Here is a 12,906-nt window from a genome sequence, read left to right on the forward strand (position 1 = left end):
CCCGGCTAATTTTTTTGTATTTTTAGTAGAGACGGGGTTTCACCGTGGTCTCGATCTCCTGACCTTGTGATCCGCCCGCCTCGGCCTCCCAAAGTGCTGGGATTACAGGCGTGAGCCACCGCGCCCGGCCGAAATTACTAATATTAATGTCAACATCACCTTATTAGCAAAATGAGTCTTCCAAGTTAGTTGAAAGTGGTTGAAAACAATTTGCTTTTCTAAAATGTATAAATATATATCATTTGTATTTATGTAGTGAAAATTATTCTTTTTGGGAAAAGTGAAAATGAGAAAATTTTCCAATGCTTTATCTGTCTATAGAAGACATGCACACATATTAATAATCATCTTTCAGGGTCGGGCACAGTGGCTCATGCCTGTAATCCCAGCATTTTGGGAGGTTGAGGCGGGAGGATCACTTGAGGTCAGGAGTTCGAGACCAGCCTGGACAATGGGGTGAAACCCCACCAACTAAAACTACAAAAATTAGTCCAGTGTTGTGGTGCATGCCTGTAGTAACAGCTACTCAGGACGCTGAGGCATAAGAATCATTTAAACTTGGGAGGCAGAGGTTGCAGTGAGCTGAGATCTTACCATTACACTCCGGCCTGCGTGACAGAGCAAGACTCCATCTCCAAAAAACAAAAAAAATAGGCGGCGCATGGTGGCTCACGCCTGTAATCCCAGCACTTTGGGAGGTCAAGGCTGGCAGATCACGAGGAGGTCAGGAGTTTGAGACCAGCCTGACCAACATGATAAAACCCTGTCTCTACTAAAAATACAAAAATTAGCCAGGCATGGTGGCACGCGCCTGTAATCACAGCTACTTGGGAGGGTGAGGCAGGAGAATCACTTGAACCTGGGAGGCAGAAGTTGTAGTGAGCCGAGATTACGCCACTGGACTCCAGCCTGAGTGACAGAGCAAGATTCCATTTCGGGAAAAAAAAAAAAAATTACAATAATAAATAAATAAAGCTTCAGTGAACATCCTGGTAGTCAAACCTTGCATATTTCCTTAAATTTTGCTTTAGAATCATAATTGCTAATTTAATCTGCTTTACATGCTTCTTAGTAACAAGGAAATGATTTCATATGCCCTCAAGGACTGAATAGTTTTCAGAATTTGGAAGAGCAATTTGATAAAAATAGAAAATATTAACAATCATACCATGTATACCAGCTTAATTACCAGCTACAACAATTCAAGGAAGAGCTGTCCAGTGGCTTAGGACAACTATTCTCCTGGCTACACTGGTTTTGTTTAGAAACTGTTCACCATCAAGCAAATGATGTGCTTTTGGAACAATTTTTAGATGTTTTTATTGCTTGGCTTAAAATATGTAATTAAGCCATTTGAGTCTTTAAAAAAGTACAACTGAATAAGGACGAAATGAGCTCCTTTAATTTTACTATTTTCACCTGTTTAAATAATGCAAACATTTAAATAGAAGTAGTGTTTGTGTAAGAGCACATTCCAGAGAAACCAATAATGGGATCTCTAGTGAGGGCAAAGAAAGGACATAAGGAAGTTTCTTTTTTTTTGTTAGACAGAGTCTTGCTCCGTTGCCCAGACTGGATTGCAGTGGCACCATCTTGGCTCACTGCAAGCTCCACCTCCCGGTTCACACCATTCTCCTGCCTCAGCCTCCTGAGTAGCTGGGACTACAGGCGCCCGCCGCCACGCCTGGCTAATTTTTTGTATTTTTAGTAGAAATGAGGTTTCACTGTGTTAGCTAGGATGGTCTTGATCTCCTGACCTCATGATCCGCCTACCTTGGCCTCCCAAAGTGCTGGGATTACAGGCGTGAACCACCACGCCCGGCCTATAAGGAAGTTTCTTTTTTTTTTTTTTTTTTTTTTTTTGAGACGGAGTCTCAGGCTGCTGCCCAGGCTGGAGTGCAGTGGCGCGATCTCGGCTCACTGCAAGCTCCGCCTCCCGGGTTCCCGCCATTCTCCTGCCTCAGCCTCCTGAGTAGCTGGGACTACAGGCGCCCGCCACCGCGCCCGGCTAATTTTTTGTATTTTTTTTAGTAGAGACGGGGTTTCACTGTGGTCTCGATCTCCTGACCTTGTGATCCGCCCGCCTCGGCCTCCCAAAGTGCTGGGATTACAGGCTTGAGCCACCGCGCCCGGCTATAAGGAAGTTTCTAAAGCAGAGCTGGTTGTTTGAGTTATTAGGACCATAGAAAAACTCCTAGCTGAAATCTGGAAATTAGGAAGGGTACTACATCTGCAACATTTATACCAGTTTTGCTTTGTTTCTTCTGCTAGTGTCTTGCCTGTCAACCAGAATCTAAACTTGGTTTGCCAGAGGCAAATCTCAGGCCAATTCTCTACCCCTTATTCCAGTCTTCTTTCTTTTTCAGAGACTGAGTCTTGTCACCACAACCCTTATCAATAGGTGTGGTGTTTTGTTTTGTTTTGTTTCGTTTCTTGAGACGGAGTCTCTCTTGTTGCCTAGGCTGGAGTGCAAGGGCACAATCTCAGCTGAGCTCACGGCAAGCTCCACCTCCTGGGTTCAAGTGATTATCCTGCCTCAGCCTCCCAAGTAGCTGGGATTACAGGCATGCACCATCACGCCTGGCTAATTTTGTATTTTTAGTAGAGACGGGGTTTCTCCATGTTGGTCAGGCTGGTCTCGAACTCCTGGCCTCAGGTGATCTGCCCGCCTCAGCCTCCCAAAGGGCTGGGATTACAGGCGTGAGCCAGCATGCCTGGCACCAATAGGTGACTTCTAATAGATCTCCCAGTCATGATCACTACAGTAAGTGACTTACAAATTAGGTCTCTACCTAAAATAATATTAATAGCTATCATTTATATATATATGTACTACACACCACACTAAAATCTTTAATTATTAGGATTTATTCTCCCAATCACCCTGGGTTGCTATAATCTGCAAGTAACAAACCTGACTCAAATTCACTTAACAGTAAGAAGTTGTATTGGCTCAGCCGGGCATGGTGGCTCACACCTGTAATCCCAGTACTTTGGGAGGCCGAGGCAGGCAGATCACCTGACGTCGGGAGTTCAAGACCAGCCTGATGAACATGGGGAAACCCCGTCTCTACTAAAAACACAAAATTAGCCAGGTGTGGTGTTGCATGCCGGTAATCCCAGCTACTCAGGAGGCTGAGACAGAAAAAAATCGTTTGAACCTGGGAGGCAGAGGTTGCAGTGAGCCAAGATTGTGCCATTGCACTCCAGCCTAGGCAACAAGAGTGAAACTCCATCTCAAAAAAAAAAAAAAAAAAAGAAATTATGTTGGCTCAAATAACAGAAAGTGCCATAATATTACACTATTGACTTCAGGTATGATTTGATCAGGGTTCTCTCTCCATTTCCCTGAAATTCTGCCCAACTGTATACATCAGCTTTGTTCTCAAGTTGGTTTCTCTGGTGGGGTGCAATGGGTACTGGTAGCAGTTGGCACTATTTCTGTGTTTTTTGATATACGAAGTAAGAAAGAGACTTATGGTTTCCCTTAGAAGAGCAAGGAAAAACTTACCTAGCAGCCTCCATTACCTCCTTTTTTTTTTTTTTTTTTTTTTTTTGAGACGGAGTTTCGTTCTCGTTGCCCAGGCTGGAGGTTAATGGCGCGATCTCGCCTCACCGCCACCTCTGCCTCCCGAGTTCAAGTGATTCTCCTGTCTCAGCCTCCCGAATAGCTGGGATTACAGGCATGTGCCATCATGCCCGGCTAATTTTGTATTTTTAGTAGAGACGGGGTTTCTCCATGTTGGTCAGGCTGGTCTCAAGCTCCCAACCTCAGGTCATCTGCCTGCATCAGCCTTGCAAAGTGCTGGGATTATGGGCATGAGCCTCCGCATTGGGCCCATTAAGTCCTTTTTGTCAGTCAGCTCAGGTTGACATAACAAAATACAGAAATTTATTTTCTTACAGTTCTGGAGATTGGAAGTCCAAGAGCAGGGTGCCACCCTGGTAAGGTGAAGTGAGGACTCTCTTTCTGGCTTGGAAATGGCCATCTTCTCATTGTGTCCTCACATGGCATAGAGAGAGAGCAAGCAAGTTCTCTGGTGTCCCATTGCATTCTTTTGCATATTTCATCAGCCATCCCTGGACCAATCATTAGCAAGGAGAATGGGATTATCATGATGGCTTTAGATGGATCAACTGAGGTGGAAAGGATTTAGAGGAGTCAACCACAAAGTCTAACATAAAGTAGTTATATTTCATAACTTAGGAAACTGAATCTGAAAGATGTTAAGTGACCAGCGGAATGTCATACATGTAATGAGCAGGAAAGCCAAGATCTAAACTCAACTGACTCTAAAGCTCTTGTATGACATGACACTAGCATTTCTTATTTTCTTTTCTAGTTTGCAGGTTATCTGTACCTTCTAGTTTTAGCCTATATCCTCTTTTGATATCAGAAACCTTGTCCTTGCCCTTTCAACCTGAATGGGCACAACCTAGGATCCTGAGCTCCATGCCCTATCTTTGGCTCCACGCATAGAGGGCCAAGCTCAAACATAAATAGTTTCCCATGACTCTTTGCACTGCTATTTAAGGCCTTTCACAAACTACTCCTTCCTTAACTTTTTAGGTGGAATGCCACCCTTTCACTTTCCTGAAATTTCTACTTCTATCAAATAGGGCTATTTGCAGAACTCCAAACATATCTTCCATTATTAGACTTATCTGAGCTTGTTTACACTGTTCAACCTGACTGGAAGCCTCTGGTTTCTTTTCTTTTCTTTTTCCCCCTTCAGAAAAAAATAGAAACTTTGAAGTAACATACATATGGGTCTGAGCCTCTATGCTTTTTACTGGCTGGGTGACCTAGGAAAAGTTGCTTAAACTCTCAGCGTCTCAGTTCCCTTCTTTGTAGACTATGGATACCAATGCCTATTTCATAGGATTGTTCTGAGAAATAAGAATCCATATGTGAAAATGTTTGACAAATAGTAAGTACTTAATAAATGGGAAGTCCTTCAAGACCTGATGTCCCAGCTGGGCGTGGTGGCTCACACCTGCAATCCCAGCACTTTGGGAGGCTGAGGCGGGTGGATCACCTGAGGTCAGGAGTTCAAGACCAGCCTGACCAAGATGGTGAAAACCTGTCTCTACTAAAAATACAAAAATTAGCTGCGTATGGTGGCATACACCTGTAATCCCAGCTACTCTGGAGGCTGAGGCAGGAGAATCGCTTGAGTCTGGGAGGCAGAGGTTGCAGTGAGCCAAGATCATGCCACTGCACTCCAGCCTGGGTGACACAGTGACACCCTGTCTTGAAAAAAAAAAAGATGTCCTGTTTCCTGCAAAATATTTTTTTTTATCTTCCTAATCTGAAGCAGTTACTCTTTCTCTTTGAACTCTCATAAAAATTACAGCTAACACAACTGGTTTGACTATTAACCAGGCATGAGTTTTTGATAACTCTTCTGTTGCTCTCTTGGACTGCTATTTAAACCTTTTATAATTATTTAACTTTCCAATTAGATTATAAGCGACTTGCAACCTCTGCATGATGTAGCACAGTGTCTTGTCCATATACTTGGAAAGAATACCATGTGCAAAACATTCTCTTCTTCAGGGATAGTTAACACTCTTTCAAATGTTAAATAAATAGTAGTGATTCTCAATGATGAGTCTGATAATAAAAATACCGATATAGGAAGACTATCTCCTCCTGCATTTTGGAGGATTGCAGGTGCCATTGTTAATAAGGACAAAGACCCTCATTGCTTTCTGCACGGAATACGGGTAGTACTGTCTCTGAGATGTCTAGTAACTACAAGGACAGCCTGCTTTTCCAAGGTGGGCCATAGTTCCCACCTTGATTCTTTCTTGCCCCAGTTTATAAAGCTGGCTTTTGCCTTGGTTCCTGTTGCAAAGTTGTTTTTCTGGGGATTCTTCCAAGTATTCCGTGCCAAAAATGACATATAATTTATTGTCCTAAGTAGGAGCCTGTTGAGGACAAAAAAACATGTTATTTATCATTATATCAAGACAGCAGGCATCATACGGTACTGCCAGGCCCACTCTCCATACTTCTTCTGGCATGAGAGCTTTGCCTTGCATCTGCCTACTCTCTCCTTGGGACTTGAGAGCCTGTCCCCAAAACCCAGGCTGGTTGGTGAATGGAAGTCACCACCAAGCCACAGATGTGCCAGACACGAATGGCTTTACCTGAGGACATTGTTCTTTGCCCTCCTGGCTGGACTTCCATTGTCAGTTGAGTCAGACTCTCCCGCCCCCTTCCTATGTGAGCCAGGGCCAAGTCCCAAAATTAGTGCCTCTTTTACTCTGAGAAAATAATCACGCTTCCTGCCATAGGGCAAGCGCTGCTGTTAATCCAATCATCTGGTGAAAGTACAAGCAGTTCTCAATTAAGGGCCCACAGGCACAGGGTGTTTTGCACTTATAAGGCTCTGTTGTTACACTTTGCTGTATTCTACAGCACTCCCAGCCTTGCACGAAGTAGGTCATTGGGTCAGAATGCTGGGGAGTTCCAGCACATTGTAGTGCTGCCTTGGCTGTGATGCCAGCTGCCTTCCTCCCATCCCGTCTTTTCTCTTGAGGGTCTTTTCAGTCTCTTGGCCAACTCATGGACTTGGGTTTCTCTGACTCCTACTTTTAGGCACTTGCCATGAAAATACTTTCCAAAACATCTCTGCCTATCATTATAATTTCCCCTTTATTTAAAAACACTAGCAGGAGCGGTGGTTCATGTCTGTAATCCCAGTAGTTTGGGAGGCCGAGGTGGGCGGATCATCTGAGGTCAGGAGTTCAAGACCAGCCTGGCCAACATGGTGAAACCCTGTCTCTACTAAAAATACAAAAATTAGCTGGACATGGTGGCGGGCACCTGTAATGCCAGCTACTGGGGAGGTTGAGGCAGGAGAATGGCTTGAGGCTGGGGGGCAGAGGTTGCAGTGAGTTGAGATTGTGCCACGGTACTCCAGCCTGGGCGACTGAGTGAGACTCCATCTCAAAAACAAAATAAAACAAACAAACAATAAAACTTACTTGGAGTGAGTTCAGTCGCCTTTTCCTGGTCTGTACGTTTCTCCGGTGACCTCCCCATTTCTGGAAACTCAAATAAATTCAATTCAACAAGCATTTATTGAGGCCTACTTTGTGCACAGCATTATACTAGGTGCTGGTGATACCAAGAAGAATAAGACATAGTCCTGGCCTTCAAAACACTCAAAACCTTGTGGGAGGCTGGCCACAGTGTCTCATGCCTGTAATCCCAGCACTTTGGGAAACTGAGGTGGGCAGATCACCTGAGGTCAGGAGTTTGAGACCAGCCTGACCAACATGGAGAAACCCCATCTCTACTAAAAAAAAAAAAAATACAAAAAATTAGCTGGATGTGGTGGCGCACGCCTGTAATCCTAGCTACTCAGGAGGCTGAGGCAAGAGAATCACTTGAACCCAGGAGGCAGAGGTTGCAGTGAGCCAAGATCGCGCCATTGCGCTCCAGCCTCGGCAACAAAAGCGAAACTCCATCTCAAAAAAAAAAAAAAAAAAACATTAGCCAGGCGTGGGGTACACACCTGTAGTCCCAGCTACTCGGGAGGCTGAGGCAAGAGAATCACTTGAACTTGGGAGGCGGAGGTTGCAGTGAGCTGAGATTGCACCACTGCACTGCAGCCTGGGCAATGGAGCAAGACTCTGTCTCAACAAAAAGAAAAAATATGTGTATTTTATGAAACCTTTGTCTTAGTTTTACCTTTACAAGTATGTGTGTACTGGTTTATGATATGAAATCACAGTTTAAAAACAACAACAAAAAAAGAAAAACCATTGTCCCCAAGTGGATTCCCTTGGAAAATAAGTTTGGAAAGTCTAAGAACCAATTTGCCTTTTGGAGATTTAAAACTCATGTTAGTATGTTAAAGGCATTATACAGTCTTGCCGTGAAGAACTCTGTGTAACTACACTTTTTCCAATGATTGGCTGCAGAACTTTTTGCTGTATTCCAAGGACTATATCTACTCACATGCCCCAGTACTGATGTCGAGAGAAGCCACTGTCATCTGTGCCATCACAATCTCTGAATTCTACTGGCAAATTATAATCTCTGAGAGTGCTAATTTTTGTCCCTGAGTTTTAACTACTGCAGTCTAACCCAGATTGTTAGCAAGAGGGACAATCATGCATGTGTGTAGAGAAGTATAGACCATTGACAGTAAGGAAACAACAGCACCTGTCAATTTGCTCAGTCTTAGTCTGGTGTTTAGAATTAAATTGCTCCACTATGTCTTGCTTGTGCTCTCTCAGAGTTTCTTCCAGGTCTGTGGCTAAGACTTCTTCTCAAGCTTCCTCCAATCTGAGCATGCTAATCTGGAGTCAGAGTGCAAGATCCCAGAGTCTTCCTATGATGATTCTTCCCGCAGCTCCACTAGTGTTACATTAAGACTGAAATCCAAAGTCCTGGCCAGGTGCAGTGGCTCAAGCCTGTAATCCCCAGCACTTTGGGAGGCCGAGGCTGGTGGATGACTTGAGCCCAGGGGTTCAATACCAGCCTGGGCAACAGAGGGAGGATACCTTATCTCTACAAAAACACAAAAATTACCCAGACTGCACTCCAGCTTGGGCAACAGTCACTCTGTGACTATGTGCACGCACGCGCGCGCGCACACACACACACACACACACAGAGCAGTCCAAAGTCCTAACATCTGGGAATGACACAGTAACCATCTAGCCTGAGATATTATAACCCTGGGAAGTTACTGAACTCCTCTGTGTCTCCAGTTCCCATATCTAAAATAAGGAATTTGGACATAGATATTGGAGATCCCCTCTTGCATCAATATTTGGGCTTTTATCTAATGTTCCTGAAACTTCTTTCCTCATTCTCTTGGCTTTCCTCTCTTCCTCCTTTCTATATTTACTTTCTAATTTTTATTTTTTTTTTTTTTAGGATCTGCTTTTTACCAAGCATTGTATCAATTGCTGGAGATACAACAGTAAGCAAATTGTTTTTACATTCTGTTCCCAGTAATCACCTGTTTGGACAAAATGGTGATTCCTTTAGATCAGGCCATTCTTTAACATGATCACTATCATTATCACAGAAAATATTGCCGCATTTCAGAGAAACATGTAATCTGCTCAAAAAAAATAAATCTAAGCCAGGCACAGTGGTTCATGGCTATAATCCCAACACTTTGGGAGGCCAAGGTGAGTTGATCATTTGAGGTCAGGAGTTCAAGACCAGCCTGGCCAACATGGTGAAACCCTATTTCTAGTAAAATATAAAAAAATTAGCTGGGCGTGGTGGTGGGCACCTGTAATCCCAGCTATTCAGAAGGCTGAGGCAGGAGAGTTGCTTGAACCCAGGAGGTGGAGGTTGCAGTGAGCCACGATCATACCACTGCACTCTAGCCTGGGCAACAGAGCAAGATCCATCTCAAAATAAATAAATGAATAAATAAATAATAAATATATGACTCATATTGACATTAGAAAACAGATCATGCCAGTTTCCTGTTGGGGATGCTTCCCCAGATAACATTCCCCTTTCACTCTTGGAGAAAAAGCATGATATCATTTATTGCTACCAATATCCAACAATAGCTGGTCAACATTCACTATGTATTCATGCTTGGAGTAGGTCTTATCCAGTGGAATTCTATTCAGGCAAGAATCACTTCTGAGCTGACAGATTGCTTTAAAGTTGAGTTAAATGAAAGTAGTAAGTGGGAGCTAAACACAGAATACATATGGACACAAAAAATGGAACTATAGACACCGGAGCCTGCTTTAGGGCAGACAGTGGGAGGAGGATGAGGATTGAAAAAGTGCCTATCAGATACCATGCTTATTTCCTGAGTGATGAAATAATCTGTACTCCAAACCCCTGAGACATGCAATGTACCCATATAACTAACCTGCATATGTACCCTTGACACTAAAATGAAAGTTAAAATAAATAAAAAAGAAAGTGGCTACTGATGCTAATGAAACTGATCCTTGAAAAAGGTGAAGTATTCATGTGAAGCCAGCATATCAAATATACTGAGAAAGTGGCTACAAAATTAAAGGTCCCATAAAACTTTAGCCTCATATTCTGCAAGTTTGCTTTTTTTTTTTTTTTTTTTTTGAGACAGAGTCTCACTCTGTCACCCAGGCTGGAGTGCAGTGGCATGATCTCAGGATCTCAGCTCACTGCAGCCTCCACCTCCTGAGTTCAAGCAATTCTCCTTCCTCAGCCTCCCGATGATGGAAACAGTGAGTTCCTCTTCAAAGGTTCTGCTTATCCTCTATTTTCAGAGCCTAATTTCCTTGCCTCCTTGCTGCCAGTTATGGTAAACAATTTCCAGCTCTTCCCAATCTGTAACCCACATCCATTCCCAATCTGTAATCCACATCTGTTCCCAATCTGTAACCCACATCCGTTCCCAATCCGTAACAACCCACATCTGTTCCTTATTTGATGCCCTTAGTTCCGAAACTGCTCTTCCCTCTGCTGTAGCTCCCACCCCTGCTCCATTTTGAAGTAGCCAGTTGGGATCAGCTTAGGTTGTGTGGTCTGACCCCAGCCAACGGGGACTGGACACAGTAGTAGGGACTGACTGTGTTAGGGATAAAAACCCATTTCCTTCTTTGTTTGGTGTGCCCTTGCAGTGACCAGAAGAACGAGCAACATGCTTCTGCAGAGGTAAATTTGCCTTGCTGAGAAATCCTTTATTTGAGTGCTTGTTTTCTTTGTAACTCCGAGCTTTTATTTCCCGGGCTCATCTGGGATTCCCATTCTCCTCCAGGAAAGGGTCTTCAGTCCCCTCTCATGAGGAGAAGCACCCCACTGCCTTGTTGTAGTGGCCTCAGAGTAAGGAATCGGGCCCTACCAGGTGTGATGAATAAACCTGGACACTCAGCAACGTGGGCGGAAAGGATCCTCACATACTGCAGAAACCAGGTAACTCTGTGCACAGACCAAGGTAAGAAATGTCATGGGGGTGACAAAGTATATCCTTGGTGGTCGGGATAAAGGCAACAAATCTCCAGTAAGTGGGGGGTTGAGCCTTTAGAGAAAAGAAAGGTAAGAAATCTCCAGTAAGGGGGCGTTGAGCCTTTAGAGAAAGGAAAGGTAAGAAATCTCTAGGACAAGGGATTGGGCCTTAGGTCAAATCTCCAGGATGGGAAATACCCCAAGTCTCCTTTATCCCCTAAAAGCTATAGGAGGTAAGTCAGAAACCAACTCCTTGGAAAAGAACAGGGTCCCTACCCCCAAACAGTCCACCAGAGTATGGGATCCCCTAGACCACCTCCCCCTGCTTAATACCCCGATCCTAACCTCCCTCCCCTTCAGACAGCCACTGCTGCCCCAGATCCTGCCCCAGATCCTTCCCTTCCTGACGTTGTTCCTCCTTCTTACAACCCTGACTCTTGGAAATTATTGCTCCATGATCCTGCTCCTAAGTACCCTTCCCTAAAAGGACTTCAACATGAGGTAGAGCAATGTAAAAAGGATATTCAGCACTTCCCTTTCCCCTCTACCTCTAGGGAATCAGTTCCTCTTCCCCTTAAGAGAGGTGCCCGTAGGAGGGAGAGCCATTGACTTTGTGAATGTCCCCTTAACCAGCTCAGAAGTTCAAAATTTGCAAAAAAAGAAAAAAAAAGTCAACCTACTGTTAGATGACCCTTATGGAGTGGCAGATAAAATTGACCAATTTTTAGCACCCCAATTATATACTTGGGCTGAATTAATGTCCATCATGGGCATCCTCTTTTCAGGGGAAGAAAGGAGCATAGTCCATAGAGCTGCTGTGGTAATTTGGGAACATGAACACCCTCCTGGTCAAAACGTTCCCACCGCGGACCAAAAATTCCCCACCTAAGACCACTCAAGGGACAATAACAATGCAGCTCACTGGGAAAATATGAAGATTCCCCTCAGGCAGGGAATGCTAAAGACAAAAGAGAATTGAAAAGACAGTCCTATCAATGAACTCCTTAGAGAAGCTCAGGAAGCATACGTAAGCAAAAACAAAAAGCAAGTATTATATTATCCACCTTCCAGCAGGGGGCTCCAAAGGATAAGGCCCACCAAAATTACTCTCCATTGGCCTCCTTAACCATTTCAGAGAAAAAGGCTTACAGGTTTCAAAGGGAAAGCTCCAATTTGTAGAGCCTGAAGTTAAATACTTAGGGCATTTAATAAGTAAGGGCAAATGAAGGATAGGACCTGAGTGAGTTGAAGGAATTGTATCCTTACCTTTGCCTAAAACTAAGCAGGAACTCCTAGAAAAGCCATTTCACCTCTTCGTTAATGTAAACAAGGGGGTAGCTTTAGGGGTACTTACCCAAGAACATGGGGGCCACCAGCAACCTGTAGCTTTTCTATCAAAGGTTTTAGACCTCGTAACTTGTGGATGGCCTGAATGTGTTCAATCTATTGCAGCCACTGCTTTGTTAACTGGAGGAAACAGAAAGCTAATTTTTGGGGGAATTTTGGTTGTAAGCACACCCCATCAAGTTACAGCTATTTTAAACCAGAAAGCGGGAAGGTGGCTCAATGACTCAAGGATTTTAGAGTATGAAGCTATCCTATTAGAAAGAGATGATTTAACACTAACCACTGATAATTCACTTAACCCAGCAGGTTTTCTAACAGGGAATCCAAATCTAAAAGGACCTGAGCGTCAGTGTTTAGATTTAATTGATTATCACACAAAAGTCAGGTCCAATTTAAGAGAGACCCCTTTCAAAACAGGACAGCATTTATTTATAGATGGCTCTTCTTGGGTAATTGAAGGAAAAAGACATCATGGGTATTCAGTAGTTGATGGGGAAGCTCTCGCAGAAATATAGTCAGGAAGATCGGCTAATAATTGGTCCACCCAAACTTGTGAATTGTTTGCATTAAATTGGGGTTTGAAACACTTACAAAACCAGGAAGGGACTATTTATACTGATTCCAAG

The sequence above is a fragment of the Macaca mulatta genome, chromosome 18 (genome assembly GCF_049350105.2).
Source record: "Macaca mulatta isolate MMU2019108-1 chromosome 18, T2T-MMU8v2.0, whole genome shotgun sequence".
In the NCBI taxonomy this organism is placed as follows: domain Eukaryota; kingdom Metazoa; phylum Chordata; class Mammalia; order Primates; family Cercopithecidae; genus Macaca; species Macaca mulatta.